Source organism: Ambystoma mexicanum, chromosome 4q, assembly GCF_040938575.1.
Source record: "Ambystoma mexicanum isolate Mex_15411 chromosome 4q, UKY_AmexF1_1, whole genome shotgun sequence".
NCBI lineage: Eukaryota > Metazoa > Chordata > Amphibia > Caudata > Ambystomatidae > Ambystoma > Ambystoma mexicanum.
Window position 1 is genome coordinate 646,573,249 of NC_090928.1, and position 16,379 is coordinate 646,589,627.

The following is a 16,379-nucleotide window of genomic DNA, read 5'->3' on the forward strand; positions in this document are numbered from 1 at the left end:
GTGGAATTCTGAGGCTTTATCTTCCATTTTATATTCAACACTACAAATGTCTGCCTCTCCCACTCATTGAATATGGAAACGTGAAAACTGTCGAACACACAAACATGCCCCTCCCACCTGTTAGTGGAAGGTGGATACGGATGGTTGACGTTGGTGATATAGGCTGGAGCGCAGAGTGGGAGCCTACTTCATCTGGGGCCTCACATTTTTGATTTCGCACGGTAAGGACACAACATTGAGTGTTGTGCAAGAGTACAGTTTAGCCTAGGGCAGACAGCCTGCAAAGTCACACAATCAATGAGCTGGACACATGCCCAGGCATCCGTGTTCAACCTGTACAGCACAGGTTCAAATCCCCGCAGGACTTTTTTCATCCTTCTAAAGTGGATATATGGAGTCATTTTAAATTGGGTGATACGAATACCTATCACAGCTCTTGTTAGTTTTAGGAATCCAGCATTAAGAGCTATATAAAAATGTGATATAACATCTCTTACTAACGGTACCTCAAGCCAACTGCAACCAGTGCAGGGAATGGACCAGAACAAGACGAAGCGGTGCTCTGGCAAAAAAGGCCTTGCCGGAGCACCGCTCTGTCCCCCAGACCCAGGGGCCAGCAGCATGTCTCTCCTAGGTTCTGCACCTTAACGAGCAGACCGCTTTCAGAAGACTCGGCACAGAGTGCTGCCTAGCCTTCTGAAAGCAGTCTGGTCGTGAAAGCTCTGGTTACGCGTTCTATAACTCGACCACGTGCTGCTCTTTTCTCTGACCCAGGGGCTCGCACAGAAATCTACCAAGCATATCTGAAGCTGCATTATCGCACGCACGAGTTTCAACGAGCTTTCAAAAGTCTCTGCACTGGAAACTGCCAAAGCCCCACAAACAGTGCTGCAGCTGTCCAAACTGATATATATGTCCTGCAATTTACAGACCTATTTATTAGGGTAAATCGTGTGACCAATAAAAACAGAAAAGTCCATTATTCCCCAAAGAAATATTTAACATTTAAAATTGTGGACATTATGATGTTCCCATAATTCTCTTTGCTTTTATGCAAATGGCTAGGAATGGGTTCGATGAAGATATACTGTGTCGCACAACCTGGCCAGTGGTCACGCCCCATGGCACCACCCTCACCTTCGCACAGCCCTGCCCCTCCAAAAAGGTTGACAGTTCCCCCCAAAAAATGGTTTCCATTTCCAGCACTGACTGCAACGCAGTAGTAACTGCACTAGGGTGAAAATCCCACTGCATGCATACCACAAATACACTGCTATGGGATTACCTTTGAGATTAATAGAATGGTTTATAATGGGAATGGTCCAACATGTTTCTCCAGCTACTTGCAGCCAGGAAAAGTAACTTGCATTTCACGTAGACTTTCACAAACAGGTAGAACGGTTGGAGCAGCATTGCCAGCACCTCAGTCAATTGACCAAGTTTGTGGATCCTTGTCTCCAAGTCTAATCTGTAGTCAAATCCTATTCGGCTGAATAGCTGACAATGATGTTATTCATCTCTAACATCCCCCACTAATACTCATCCACTCTGACAAGCCATACTCGCTCCAACCCTGCTCCAAACAACAATTTTCTAACACCCCACAGATCCCAAACAACAAAACTATCTAACTTGTATACCTCCGCCTTCGCTAATGCAGTCTAGCACCACGCAAAGTTGAAGCTCCCTTCTGGAGACAATACGTTGTTATGTATCCATTCCACAGTCATCACCAGTGGGTAACGGCCCGGGGCCTGAGTTGACAGCCCGAGCGAAGCAAGGGCAGTTAACGTGGGCCTTGGGCCGTGACCCCCCAGTGATGCCCGTGGAACAGGTACAGAAGGCCATTAGCACCTGTCCCATGGGCTTGGATAGGGCTAATTTACAGTATTTTCGCTCCGTGAACTGGGTGCCTTGTGGCGTCCCTTTCACAGAACAAAAAGACTGTTCCAAAATGGCCGTTCTGGAAAGCGAAGCTGGGCTCTGTACGGAGCCCCTCTTCCCTTTCCATAACGGCCGTCGGGAGCCGAGTGGAAGGTGTGGCAAGTCCCGCAGCAGATGAAATAAGATAAGTGTGGGGGAGAATAAACAAAAAATAAGGGGACGGAGGGTGGGGGGAAAATGCCAGCAGGGGAGCTGGCCGTCAAGCTGCATGGAACTCAGGCTTTCACTGCCGGTTCAAGCCTGCGTTCCTAGCTACCCGATTAGCGGACTCCCCCGCCAAGGTGCTAATGGCCGATATGCTTCCGACCTAGACTGCGTATAAACAAACCCACACACAGTAACCATGGACTTCAGAGCTGTACTCATCAACTCAAGAGCAAAGCTATATTCCATTTTCCCTCTTCCCTGACTAACCGGACCACTGCACTATAACCGACCCACCCCTCCCATTCAGAACCTCCGGAGCACATGGAGACAATATATGTGACAGCAGGGCAAATTCCAGTAACATTACTATATACAACCAGCCCCCAATGCCATAAGACACATTTCTATTTTTATTCTGTGTGGTCGTATTTTATTTGCTCAGCCATGCATATGTATGGATGCAAATTTGATCCTGCCACCCCACATGCATTAGTACCTTTCACAATGTTGCTGTATGTTATGTGCTCATTTAGGGGTAAGCTTGTTCCAAGCAGTAAGGACTGCATATATGTTTTGTACCAGATGCCCTGCAATTTCGCTGTCACAAGCATATCGATCTGGATGCCTATTTTGTGGCGATTGCACTCTATTTTGTTTCGCCTTGAGCGTCTGTAGCCCATAGCTTAGCTCGCCTCATTCACGCCTGCGGCTCATTGAACTTGCAATTCCTTTGAAGTACAGTTCCAAGCAACGCCAGTGCTCTTCATCACGTTAGCAGCGCGCTAGCGCCACCGCGTTTGGAGAGGCCGGTTGTTGTTGGTTTGCGTCCGGATTGTTTCTGGTCGTTTCTCTGCTTTTCTACACCGGCCGACCCTCAGGTATTGTAGCATTCCCCCCTGTGTCATTTTGAGAGACACACACACACCTTAGTCGCCGACCTATGCTCAGAGTCCACTGTATCCATGTGTCATAACCTAGATACATAACAGTACAAACACAGCAATATTAACACCGGCTCGGCAACGACTGCCACAGCGATTAGATCATCCAAAAACCCCGAAAAGCAGAAAGCTATCCAGAGGACTCCTTCCACTGGCCCCCAATAAGCACTCTCCTTAAAACTCACTCCCTTATGCAGCATGGGGTTGAAGTTGAGGACTTACTTGCCAACCCGAATCCTGACTCTTGCCATAACAGAGTCCTGGCTCAGTGAAGCCATTCCATCAGAGGCTACACTTGCAATCCCTCCTAATTACCATATTCTTTGGGCTGACCGTGGGAACAAAATAGGTGGGGCGGAGGCGGGTTGTCCTACTGTTTAAAGATTAGCGTCACTGCCACCTTTCGCCTCATGACTGACTACTGCGAAAGTCTGGCAAGAAAACTGTGAATCAATGACAATGTCTCCCTCACCATTGTGGTTATCTATAGACCTAGACCTTTGCCTCTTTTTGAGGAACAGGTCTTGAATCTCAAACAAAATCACCAAGGCAAATTCACTGATTATCGTATAGGGGATTTCAATATCTGGGCTGATGTACCCATGGATAAAACTACCTCCTCCTTACTCTGCCCTGAATTCTATAGGGTTCTCCTAATGGGTTGAAGAACCCACCCATGTGTCGATTGGATACTGTCTCATCAGCTTCCCATTACCAACCTGCCGGTTACCCACTGTCCTTGGTCCGATCACCATCTTCTGAACCTTACTATTTGCCCTGTGTCTCCTCTTAGAGTGGATGCCAGCCTGAGGGCCAACTATTAAAACCAGAAACTGGAAAAGTATTACCCCTTCCAAGTTGTCACATGTGCTTGGCGTCAGACTTGGTCATCGAGGATCATAACACTGCCTCCGATCTAGCCTCACATCTTCTGGACACACTGCACATTGCCAATTACACTCTCGCCTCTGTTATAAGCAGATGTGTCACAACCACAGCTGGTTCAATGAAGCCATCCTCGATCTCAGACACTAAAAGGTTATCTGAATGAGCAGGGCATAAAGGTACCTCACCAGCCCCTTTGGCCTCCTATAAACTCTCGGTAAACAATCTAAGGGCTGACATTGTTCAATTCAAAACCTGTCACTAAAAGGATAACAGGAGAAATCAAGCTCAAATGAGCTATTCACAATCCTGAGAGAATTCAAGGGCAAACCCTGCAGCAAAGTTGTTCCTTCTAAAGATTCTACTTAGTGCCAAAGAATCCACGATACCTTTGTCGCCAAAGTAACATCACATTTACAATCCACCTATGACCAAAGGGACTCTTGGTATCACAGGGGGCACTTCAAAGATGATGGTTCATCCCATATCCCAGGTTGTAGCCAGCAAGACGCACACCTCATGCAAGGGTGATACCTGCCCTTCCAGGACCCTCAGTGACTAAATTGATCAACCTCTTTTCTGAAGGGTGCGTTCAGACTCTCCTTAAAGAGGCCTGGATCACCCCCCTGCTAAAGGAGCTCAATCTCAACCCCATTCTGCAAAAAGTATCGTCCCATCACTAATTGCCTTTCCTTCTTAAGATCATGGATAGGCTGGCATATCTCCAGTTCCAGAACTTTATTAAACACAACATCCTGGGACCATGGCAATCGGGTTTAAGAGCCAGACATGGCACTGAGACCACCATGTTTGATTTAAAATCCAGTCTCTCTGGCATCGTGGACCAGGGCCATCCCGCCCTCCTGATGTGCTTGATCTCTCTGCCGCCTTAGACCTGGTCGACCATGCCCTTTTGGTGACCAGGTTTGTGTCATTGCTGGGCTGCTCTGGGATGGCAGCGCAGCGGGTGGGCTCTTTTCTGGGCCCCCGCAATGCCAGAGTTGTCATCACTGACATCAGTTCATCGCCACCACCTGTTTCCTCTGGGGTCCCACAGGGTTCCTGCCTCTCGCCCATTCTTCAACATTTACATCCTGCTGCTTCTGGGGCTTCGACAACCTGGCCGTCCTTTATACCAACTACGTAGACGATACCCAGGTCGTCCCAAAGCTTTCAGGCACCCACTCGCTAGACACTGGCCATTAACACCATCAATTCTACCATCCAGGGTTGGATGGTAACCAACTCTCTGACCCTCAACTCTGACAAAACAGCTTCTTGTCGTTGCTTCCGGCCACATGCTGAATAAAACTTATCCCCGAGCATAAAAGCTTTGTCACCATCCAGGTGGCCAAGAGTGTGAAGACTCTGGGCGTTAGCTTGGATGCCAAACTAACAATGAGACAGCATGTCGCCCAGATTTATTAATAAGTTGCTCAATTATATCCATCCCCGTTTCTCACACAGAACTCTCCCTCTTCTAGCCTCAGCCCTTGTTAACTAGCAGCAGGATTACTACAACAGTCTGCTGTATGGTACCTCCAATCCAACCGCTGCGCACTGCAAGTGACCCAAAATGGGGCTGTTACGAGCAACTTTGGGTCTACCACAAGATCCTGACTATGACCCACAAATGACATGCATCACTATGTACACTATTAGCAACAATCTAAGGAGAAGGATACTCAAACTGGCACATAATACAAACGCCAGATTTTTAAAAGACAAACAAATCTTAGACACCCTGGTACATGCATATCAGGAAAGAAACAGTAAACAGCTTGGGACACTATGGGGTCTTCCCACGGTAGTGGGTCACATCAGATGCAGCAGATGTTCAGTCTACTCCATGACAAAGGACATGAAAATTGTGGCGTTAAAGGGACATGTTTGGGTTCGGAAAACCTTTACAAATTGTCTCACAGGATGGGCCATTTATGGCATCAAATGCATGTGCAATTTGATCTGCATCAGGAAAACGAAACGACAAGTCAGACAAAGAATCTGAACTGCAATGGATTTATAAATTAGACACTGTCCAGAACGTTTTATATACATGCATAGAGTGGGGATTATTTATGTAGTGAACACCTCAATGGCATTTACCAAAAACGCCTTTAAAAAAAGTTATCAATTAAGTAGGAGTTCAAGACCACGCCTTCCAATGAACCTCTTGAAAAATACATCCCTATCAAATGTTGCTGCAAGACCTGGTTTGGGACACACATGGGATGCGTCATGGTTCTGCAATATTTATATGACCCGATCATCAGAGCCATAAAGGCTACATGTAGAAAAAACACAGGGTTATCATGAATACACTGAACTCCGACCAATCCAAGATGGCAGCAGCATAATTCAGTCTATGCTCCAAGTCCATCGCGTTGTGGTCACGTGGTACATTACATGGGTTTACGGCCCAGCTAACGCAGATGTGGTGCGTCTTGGATACGCACAGATAATAAACAATGTGACTCCCCGTAACGCTTGCGATTTGGAAGCGGTAGAAAAAAGACAGCGATTCAGGGGTGGAGGAGGTAAGAGACAAAAGCACTTATGTAAAAACTAATAGTGCAATATGCTTGAGATCTCCACACATTCAGCGTCACGTCCACGATGTCAACTCTCGCGGCCCTCAAGTATTAAGCATTATTCTTGGACAGTTAGAAATTAATGTCCGTTAGATCGCTGCATATAATATACAGTAACTGATGGTTATGTCAAAACTTTTTTTTTTGTAAATTGAAATTTAACCAGATACAAGATAAGTTCCCTGGGGATGATGAAGAGCTCTGGAGTTGGCATTGGCAATTCTGTTAAAGGGCATAGCTTTAGCCTGGATGATGGCTAGTTTGTAGGTTTTAGCAGTGGCTTTGAAGAGGGCTTTGAGGGCATCGGATGGTGACTTTACCCACGATACCTCAGCCTGTTTGTTAGCTCTCAGTTCCGGTAGGTCGCTATTGAACCAAGAGTTGGAATGGGTCAGAGTCTTGGCCTTCCGGCGTGCTACTGGGGCGACAGTATCTACAGTAGTTGCCAAGTTTTTCAGGTAGATGTCAGTAAGCGCAACTGGATTGCTGGCAATGTTCTGATGGTTTTCTGGTTGGAGCTTAGATAGTATCAGTGTGATGCTGATCTTGTTGATTTTGCGAGAGCTACGCACCCAGGTGGGAGGCATAAAGGAGATGTTGGAGGTGTTGATTGAGGGCTGTGGGGTATTAAATGTTACTACAAAGTGGTCAGACCATGGGTCTATGTTATTAACATCTACCTTGCCATTAATGTCCGCAATCCAGTTGAGGGTGTGACCTTTAACATGCATGGGGTTGTTGACACGGTGAACAAAGCCCAGGGCCGTTAATGAGTTGGCTAAGGATGTGGCATTGTGGTCAGTCAGCTCATTGAGGCCCAAGTTAAAGTCACCCATGAGGCTGATTTTTGAGGAGGGCTTGAAGCTGGCATTGAGGGTATGTAGCAGGTCAATTGAGTACCAATTTCAGTTGGGTGATATTGTATGTAAATATGTGCTCTATAAAGCGCTTTGGATTAAGGTGCTATATAAATAACACATTATCATTCCTCAAAAGGTACCTGTTGGTCCAGGCGGCCTGCATAGGATATTGAGCATGATCGAGCTGGTGTGGCAATTAGTGAGTTTAGCAGATAGCAAAACAGTTTCCGTCATTTTCGATGTGTATTGTCTTATATTAAATGACGTTTTATAAATCAGGGCAACACCTCCCCTTCTGCTGTCCTGTCTATCTGTCCTAAGGATGGTGAACCCTTGGGGGATGGCGAGGGAAAGGGCAGGGCCGGAAGCAGAGTGAAGCCATGATTTGGTGATGGCTAGGAAGTCTAGGTCGTGTGAAGTGAAGAGGTCATGGATGCCTGTTGCATGGGCAGGGATTGACCTGGCATTAAGCATTGCCCCCTTGGTATGGGTGGCAAAAGATTGGGTACCCTCCTCAGGCCTAGGTGTTAGTTTGGCTAGTGTGCGTGACAGAAGCAGTGTGGGCCACAAGTATGGTAGGTTCTTTAAACAGCGGCGAGCAGGGAGGTTTAGGCTGTTTGAGCTGCAGGGGTCTTTGTGGAGGTGTGGGTGGCTAAATTCCAGTTTCTAACTTGCCAAGGTGGTGTGTATGAAGAGCAAGTGGGGTAGTTTCTCCTGCACAGACACTTGTTATGGGTCTCTGTGGCATTGTGCTTTGTTGTCCTATGGTCAACGCTGGAGGGCAGCGAGTATGGGATGAGCAGACTTGTTACCATGGCAGTGGAGGGCAGACGTTTTGCTGTTTACCAGTGGGGCCAAGCAATAGGTCCTGCGAATCGTTTTGGTGGAAAGCTTGGTAGGGGGTAGGTGAAATATGTGGGGCAATAGGGAGGGCAGGGGACCTCACAGGCTCATCCTGGGCTCCTGTTGCTGCACTGGTGAGCGCATGAGCACTGGGGAGTAAATCAGGGGCAGTGGCGAGGCCAGGGCACCTCACAGGCTCATCCTGGGCTCCTGTTGCTGCAATGGTGAACGCAGAACACTGAAGAGTGAATAGGGGGTGGGGGGGGTGTTCAGGGGACCTCGAGGTACCTTTTCTTGGGTAAATTGTAGGTGGGAGATCTGGATCGACTGGTACTCCCACGGGGTTGTGGTAGGAACCATGCGCATGATTAGCTGGGCAGAGCCAGGCAGGGAAGTGGCTGAGCTGGGTGACGAGTGGTCAGAGCGTAATGATACATGATCGGGTGCAAATACAAGCGGATCATAGGGAGTTGGCGGGCCACAGGCTAAAAGGCCACAAAATGACTGCAGATTCAAGGCATTATAAACATTTTAGAAACTCATCCTGTAAACTATGCACAGAGGTCAAGGTCTTCACCAAGACTAGATATTCATTGGGCAGAGGGTGCATATTCAGGCATTACATGGCTTTAGTGCTTTTCCCTACAGTGCTGAGGTTGACAAATCTAAGATGGAAGTCGAAGGACTTGCTCACCAAGGTTTATCTCTACAGTCAGGCATTAAGATTCTGTATTCACACTTAATATGGACTCCAAGAGCACCCACTGAACAGCAGGCATATGGTATACAAGGCCAAAGCAATAACTAGCGGGTTCAGCTGTCAAATGCCAGGGACAGGAATGTTCCCTTTCAAGAATTGTGTTACACAGGCAAACAGTTTTTTTAGTGTGTTCTTAAGGATCCAATTAAACAACTAAAGATCATTCAGCCATCATGGATTATTTACAAGTACGCAGATTCCCGGGAATATTTAATGGTACTCAACACAAAATAGGTTCACCACAACCGGCTATTCGGTCAGCGATGTATGTATTGGGAAGATATTCTGCAAGCACACACTGAAGCAACCCACATGGTATTGTAACCATATTTGTGTTTGCCCAGGAACTTTTTTTAGGGCCTGCTCATGTGATTAAAGACAGACTGTTAAAAGCCACAATATTGTAGGTCGTTGCAAAAAAAGAAAAACTTCACCTTTCCATTTACAGCTTGGCCATGCAAACAGAGCTCTGGTTATGTCAAAAAAGGAGGGTCAAACTGTAAGACAATGGCTAGAAACTCAATTATACGGAACATGTTTTTAGAAATAAGAATGTACACCAATAGCGGCTGGCCACTCTAGTGGTGGGGCATAAACACCATTCCCGGAATTTGCAAGTGAACAAGCCCAGTTCATATAAAGGGGATTCATAGATGGGGAGGTGGGGATCCTGGGGTGTGGGGGGGGGGGGGGGTTCTCCATACCCTCCACCCCCAAGACCCAAGAACATTTTGGAAAAATAGGTTCCAAAATAAGCAGTAGTGTCGCATGAAACTATGTTAAAAGCCCATCTTAAAAGCCACAACAAAAGTTCCAATACATGTATTGCTACTACCACGATGTGCTAACAGCCTCAGCCCATACGGCTATAATATAAATATAGAAACGGTTGGCAACGTATAAACAGGATTGTCTTTGTGTCGAATATAGTGCAATATATGCACTGAGATTTTCCGCCCTTCAAGAAACTCCCCTCCCCCCCTACACCCAATAGTACTATGCAATCCAGCCATTGTAGGCATTACACATTATGTCGAAAGGTCTGGCGATGTTATCCTCAAACCAAGTTTGTTGAAAAACTGGGATCTGCAACCTTTGGCTCCTCAGTGGTTATTTCAAAAATCCCTAGCATGCAAAGTACATTACAAGGAATCTTGGGGACTGTAGTGCGAAAACATCCGACGAGCCAAAGGTTGCAGACCCTTGTTCTAAAATAAGCATACAACTCATGAAAAAATCTTGGAGGCGACAAGGTTGTTTCATGAACCCACCTCTTAACTCAGATCATAACAGCAATAAATTGATTATATTAAATAAACTTTCCAAAAACATCCTGAGGTATGATAAAATCACGAAAAACCCCTCTTCTCGGCCTCACTATACCCATCATAATATTGGACATGGCGAGCAAACAGTTTGAAAAACAATATACTATGGAAAAAGTTATAATTATTTGAGTTTTCCCCCCCATCAGTCTCACACCAGCCAAATTATTGTTTTGGGATTTACTATTCAAAATACACTTGTTAGATAAAGTATCATAAATTCATCCCACGGTACTTGCTGCAGTTGTACATTTCTCTAGGTTATTGATATTGTGAAGGAAAAGTTAAATAATCGCGCATATACCATTATGTACCCACCTGAGACTCTGACACTATGAACATGTATATTCTGTCTGCGTCACGTCAGGTCTCCACCACTGTCTTTGGGCAACAGCAGCAAAGCAAGATGATACGTATACCACACTGCACGGGTCACCAAAGCGCTTCGCACACCAGTTTACAATTCTTGCCTTTCGGTATTCACGCGTCTGATATATTTACTTTTTGGCATAGCTAAACGTGTTTCCTGCTCTCGCCTCTTAGTGAAAGGCGGCTTTAGCTGGCGGATGTCATATTACTAGCTGTCTCCTGCCTATAGACGATAACCAAGCTTTAGGGAGGATACTCACCTTGAAGTAATGCCTTGCACTGTGCTGCTTGACGTGAACTGGCATCAAAAGACTGCATAGTGAGGGTTTGTCTTGGTCATCAATTAAAGTTGCAAGGTGTGACCTTGCCAGGCTAAGACCACTCCCTTCCATTGACACCAATGTATTCCAGCGAGTATAAGAGATCTGGACCCAGGAGGGAGGGATGTTCACATTTAGCACTGAAGTCCTATGCTGCTGTTGGTGATTTCTTTGCTGGCTGCTCAACTAAAAGTGTTCATCAATCCATCGGAACCTTGAGTTGTCGTTATTTTCCACTACACCATTTATACACCAAAGTCTACTTCGTAGCTTTGAATGCACAGAATCCGCTGTACAAAAACCTAAATTTGCAAAAATTATTTGATTTCTCCGTCAATCCTGGGCAAAGATCAAGTCTCAGAAAACCTCAAGACGCCCTGCAGTCTGCTGAGGTCATTTGAGCTATGAGCACCTACTGACTAAATTAAGAATTAGGCAACGTTGCAGGACATTCTGCATATATTCTCTCTCGTCTGGTACACCGACAACTGTAATAATGCAAACATGGATCTGTAGCCCCAAAAGCGTAAAATACTGTTTGAGGCTGGGTACAATATCACTATAGTTATTTGTGCATATGATGCACTCCTGGGAAGCAAATTGAAGGGTTCAGGCAGTTTCAAGATAATTCCATGAATTCACCAGTTTCAGATTGCTAAAAGTTACACTGTGACACAATTCGTGACTCTCAAATAAACATCAATTTCTAAGGCTTGAAATGGGTAAACTAGTTTGGAGGTTAGCACTTCAGAAACAAGATCAACCTTCTGGGCCAGTGCAAAATATTTGGTTGAGTGTCGTTTGGAGAGATTGCAGAGTTTGCATCGCAATATTGCTCAGTCAGGTTTGACCACTCATTTGTAAAGGCTCTGTTTCGAAAACCTGTTTTGGTCTGATTATGGAAGTGCTTTGCAGCTGGTTTGCGTTGGTCTATTGTGTTTTTCAAAAACGTTGTGCTTTTTTGTTTGCCATTATTTTTTTTATACTATTTGTGTGCGTTTGTCTTAATAAAACCTTAGACCAAAAAATAAAATCTACACAAACTCAACACACATTGCTTCAAACAGATTTTCAATAAAAAACATTCTGCACCATTTTATAATTAAAATTCAATATCCAAAATGTTATGAAGTGCCGCAATTAAGGCCAGTTAATTACCATTTAAAATTCGTATCCAAAATTCACTTAGTTGTAAGGTTAATTGTGCCTCATTATAGTTTGAATGAGTACCGTATGCAATGGAGGTAACAATAAAAAAAGATATCCTAAAGTTTCAATTTTAGCCAAACAGAACCCCTACACACTCTCTCTACACTAGGTACCTTATGTTGACAAGCAACAAGCTCCTTAGTAGGGTACAGGTTAAGTTGTAAATGCAAGAAAGTAAGTATCCTCTTGATTTGGGAACCCAAGATATTTAGTTAAGATTTTCTTTTTTCGTTAACCAGTATGTATGAAAATAATGTATGTTTACTGGTGAGATTCTGATTGTAAGCCAATCAAGGGATTGCAATTTCTTAACCCTCAACAGGTTGTCTACTAGATCGTGGCTATTGGCCTTATCAAGTATAACAGTAACGTTGAATACCTCCCACCTCCCTGCAACCCTCCCTTCCTTAATCCCAAGCCCCGCCCCCGTCCTACCCTCTCCCCAGGAACAGATGGGTTTCTATTAGCGAGTAGTCGGTTAATTGAGGTAAATATATCAGTGACCATGATGTGCAGTTCTTGCAGACAGTTTGCTTTGCAGTAGTCAAGTAGGAATGCAAGACCAGGCTTCTCTCGGTCGAGAACTTGGCAGCATCCGCTTAAAGCGTGTAAGTCAGCCATTCCAGGGCAATGAAGTGCCACATTTTGGCATATCAGTCGAGATCTTTCGCCTTCCAGTGTTGTACTAAGAGCGCCACAAAAGACAGCATTGGATAAGCCTTCCTCTTGGGCTTCGGACAGTCTATTTGCAGAGTTTCCCAGACCTAATATGCTTTCTTTTATGCCTCTCGATCTGATTGCCTAACACTTTCTTCATATTGTCATTTATTACCTTCCATTATTCCACCAGTTTTGGGCAGCCCCACTTTCCTCATTCCCCCACATGCCCGCAAACAGCCTTGGGAAGAATTTCCATTAAGGGAGTGTTACTGCGCTGGCGTGTAGTGCCACTGAGTCAAGACCTTATAACTTATCTCCCTAGTTTGAATAGCCCATGTGAGTTTGGGGATGTCCCTCCATAACTGTTCCCATTCCTCCTCATTCATGCCCCCTCCCCCTCCCCCGTGTCCCCTCCCATCTGGCCATATTCGTATCGGGCGGTCTAGCGATTCCACCTGCCAGAAATGTGTAAATGTTGGAAACCAATTTCTTGTTGCAGCTACCTTGTTAGAAGGGGATGACAGCCAGTGCCGGAGTTGTAGCTATTGTAGCTTGTCACTTTCTCTCAAATCCAGTTCCTGTTTGCATTGGCCGAACGGCTTGAACCCCTGTCCCTGCATCATATTCTCCATCTTGGTGCACCCCCTGGCTTTCTACCTAGCAAACAGTCCTGCCTCCATCCCCGGGGTGAACTGGGGGTTTTGGAACCGAGGTGTGAAGGGAGATTGGAATGTAGTAATGCTGAATTGGCGTATTGCTTGGTCCCAAGTGTCTGCCAATAGACCCGTAATGGCGCCCTTGTGTACATTTGGTGGTCTATCTCCTCTGCTCAGCCACACAACTTCTTCGGGGGGGGGGGCAGGGGAACCCCGTCACCACCCTATCCATACGCAACCATATTTTTTCTGGGTTCCCTTAAACCAGTCTTTAATATAACTCAATTGGGCTACTTTATAGTAAAGAAAGATCTGGCAGACCAAGCCCCCCCCTTTGTGTACTGGGGCAGCCATCTTGTGTAAGGACACCCACTGGGCTCTGTTTAACACAAAGGCTGCCAACATCTTGTTTAATGCTCAGAATAAGTGCTTAGGGACAGGAATGGGGAGTCCCTGGAAGTAGTACAGCAATCTAGGCTGGATAACCATCTTAAGGGTGTTAATTCGCACAAGCCAGGAGACCAATAGGAAGGCCCAGCAGTGTAGCAGGGTTTTGGCTGCCTCCAGTGGCAGATTATTGTTCACGTAATATAGCCAGCCCTGCTAGGGTTTTTTTGATTGTTACCCCACCAGAAGCCTTATGCCCTGTGGCGCCCAGCGAGATGCGATTTTTTACCCGGCCCGCCACAGAGAGTCAAAAGTGAGCACCAAGTTCAGGATCTCTGACTTTGCGATGTTGACTTTCAGTCCTGCCACCGCCCCAAATTCTTCCATCTCCCATACTATAGTCGGAAGGGTGCTTGGGATCAGTGAGAGCGAGGAGCAGGTCAACCGCAAGTGACATGACCTTGTGGTCCTCGCCCCCAAATGGGAACCCGCCGATATCCCACAAAGATCTGATTTTACTCAGAAATGGCTCTAAATGGATGGCATAGAGGAGCAGGGACAGGGGGCAGCCCTGCTTGGTTCCTCTTCTTAGCGGGATAGTCTTCGATAGCGGTCCGTCGGATTGTGGTAGTTAGCATGCACCCTTTTCAGGAAGGATGCCCCTACCCCATCAGCTCCAATGTGCGGAACAAGAAGGACCCCTCCGCTCGGTTTAGCACTTTCTCTGCGTCAAGCGAAAGGAGGACCGATGGAGTGGCCTTCTTCGTGGCTTTTTCAATTAAGTGACAAACCCTCCTAATATTGTCGAAAGTCTGCTGCTGCTGAATAAATCCTGATTGATCTGGGTGTATTTGTTCAGGGAGGAAGTCTTCTATTCGGTTAACCGGGATGTTTGCATACAGCTTGGCGTTTATATTAATTAGGGCAATGGGTCGGCAGGATCCTTGGCAGGCTTCGGAAACAGGACCATCTTCTGTTCTTCTGTTGTTGGGATTATGGGATCTGGCTTCCCGAATGTGGTGAAGAGGCTAGTCAGTCTATGGGCAAGTCGCTTCTGGAAAGTTTTGTAAAAGATGGACGGATACCCATCGGGGCCAGGGGATTGATGGGACGGAAGTTCCAGAATTGCTTTTAGTACCTCCGACTGTGATATCCATCTGTAGCTGTTCCTGTTTGGAGGCAAGCATCTGCAAGGCGCTACGCATTCGACAGCCCCGATAGAGGGCTGTGTAGAATGAAGTGAATTATATCCCTGTGTGGTGGTAGGTTATTTTGCGAATGATCTGTGATGCCACCTTCTGCTTCAGTTGGCACGCTATCGGCCTTATTGGCATTCACATAGTATTTTTGCCAAAGTGTAGCAACCCCTTCTCAGCTTTTTCAGTCTGGAGGAATTCCAGTTTACTGCAAAGGCGCCTATATGTTTTACGGAGTTGCATCCCTGCGTCTGTCTCCATTTTGCACATTACTTCCTGGAGTTTCCATCTTGCATCCAAGCGCAAAGGACTGTTTTGCCCTAGCCGCACACATTGCGATAAGGTCTCCCCACCTTGAAGGCATCGCAGAGACTCCGCTCAGTGGTTTCCAGTGAGGCGTTGAGTTCGAAGAAGTCTCTGATCTTCGATTCATTTCTGGTCCGCTAAGAGCACCCGAGGCAACAACCAGCTCCATAGGCCTCTCCTTACCATCGGTAAGTCTATGCCTGATAAATCAACGGGGCATAGTCTGACATCTGGATAGTTCCAAGGTCAATCTCCCAAATCAAGCCCAGTACGGTAGCTGAAGACTATAATCTATGCGGGAAAGGGATTTGTGGAAGTGCGAGTAAAAGGTGTAGCCCTTCTCCTTCCCCTTAAAGGCTCACCAAGAGCCCGTTAAGACCAGTTGGTCCATTTTAGCACAAAGAGCACGTGAGGGAGGAGGATGCTCATGGTACAAGCATGCACGTCCATCTATCCCTGGGTCCCATGCCAGATTAAAATCTTCCATAATTAGTATCTCCCCCTTCCCAAATGACTTTAGGTCTGCTAGAGCAGCTCTAAGAAAGTCATCCTGTCCTGTATTCGGGGCATGAATAGATGCTATCGTAATCGTCGTTATACCCCACTGAAGTATAAGTAATAGGTACCTCCCCTGCTTATGAACCCTACAATTTAGGATCCGGGTATCATGGTCCGAACTGAGAGCTAGCAGCAGCCCCGCCACCTACCCTTGCGCATTGGAATGAGAGATGAGTGGATAGTGTCAGTTTAAATCTGTACCTACCTGGTTACCTTATATGCGTCTCTTGGAAGGCCACCATGTCCGGTAGCTGTCGGGAGAAAGCGCTCAACTTTGTCTTTTCGTTGGGGGATTTAGGCCCCTAACATTTAGTGTCAGGCATTTGGAAACAGTCTGATTTGTGTGTTAATGTCCCGACCACCCCTGTCTATTGCGCACATCCTGTCCATCTGAATCTCCCCCCTCCAACATCCCTTCCCCC

General features: G+C 46.2%; 1 protein-coding gene across 1 annotated transcript in view; it reads right to left on the reverse strand.

Moving 5' to 3' along the window:
• LOC138467899 (uncharacterized) overlaps nucleotides 1-16,379 on the reverse strand; it is a 216,818-nt gene that overhangs the window by 108,766 nt on the left and 91,673 nt on the right. The gene's annotated exons all lie outside the window — the stretch shown is intronic.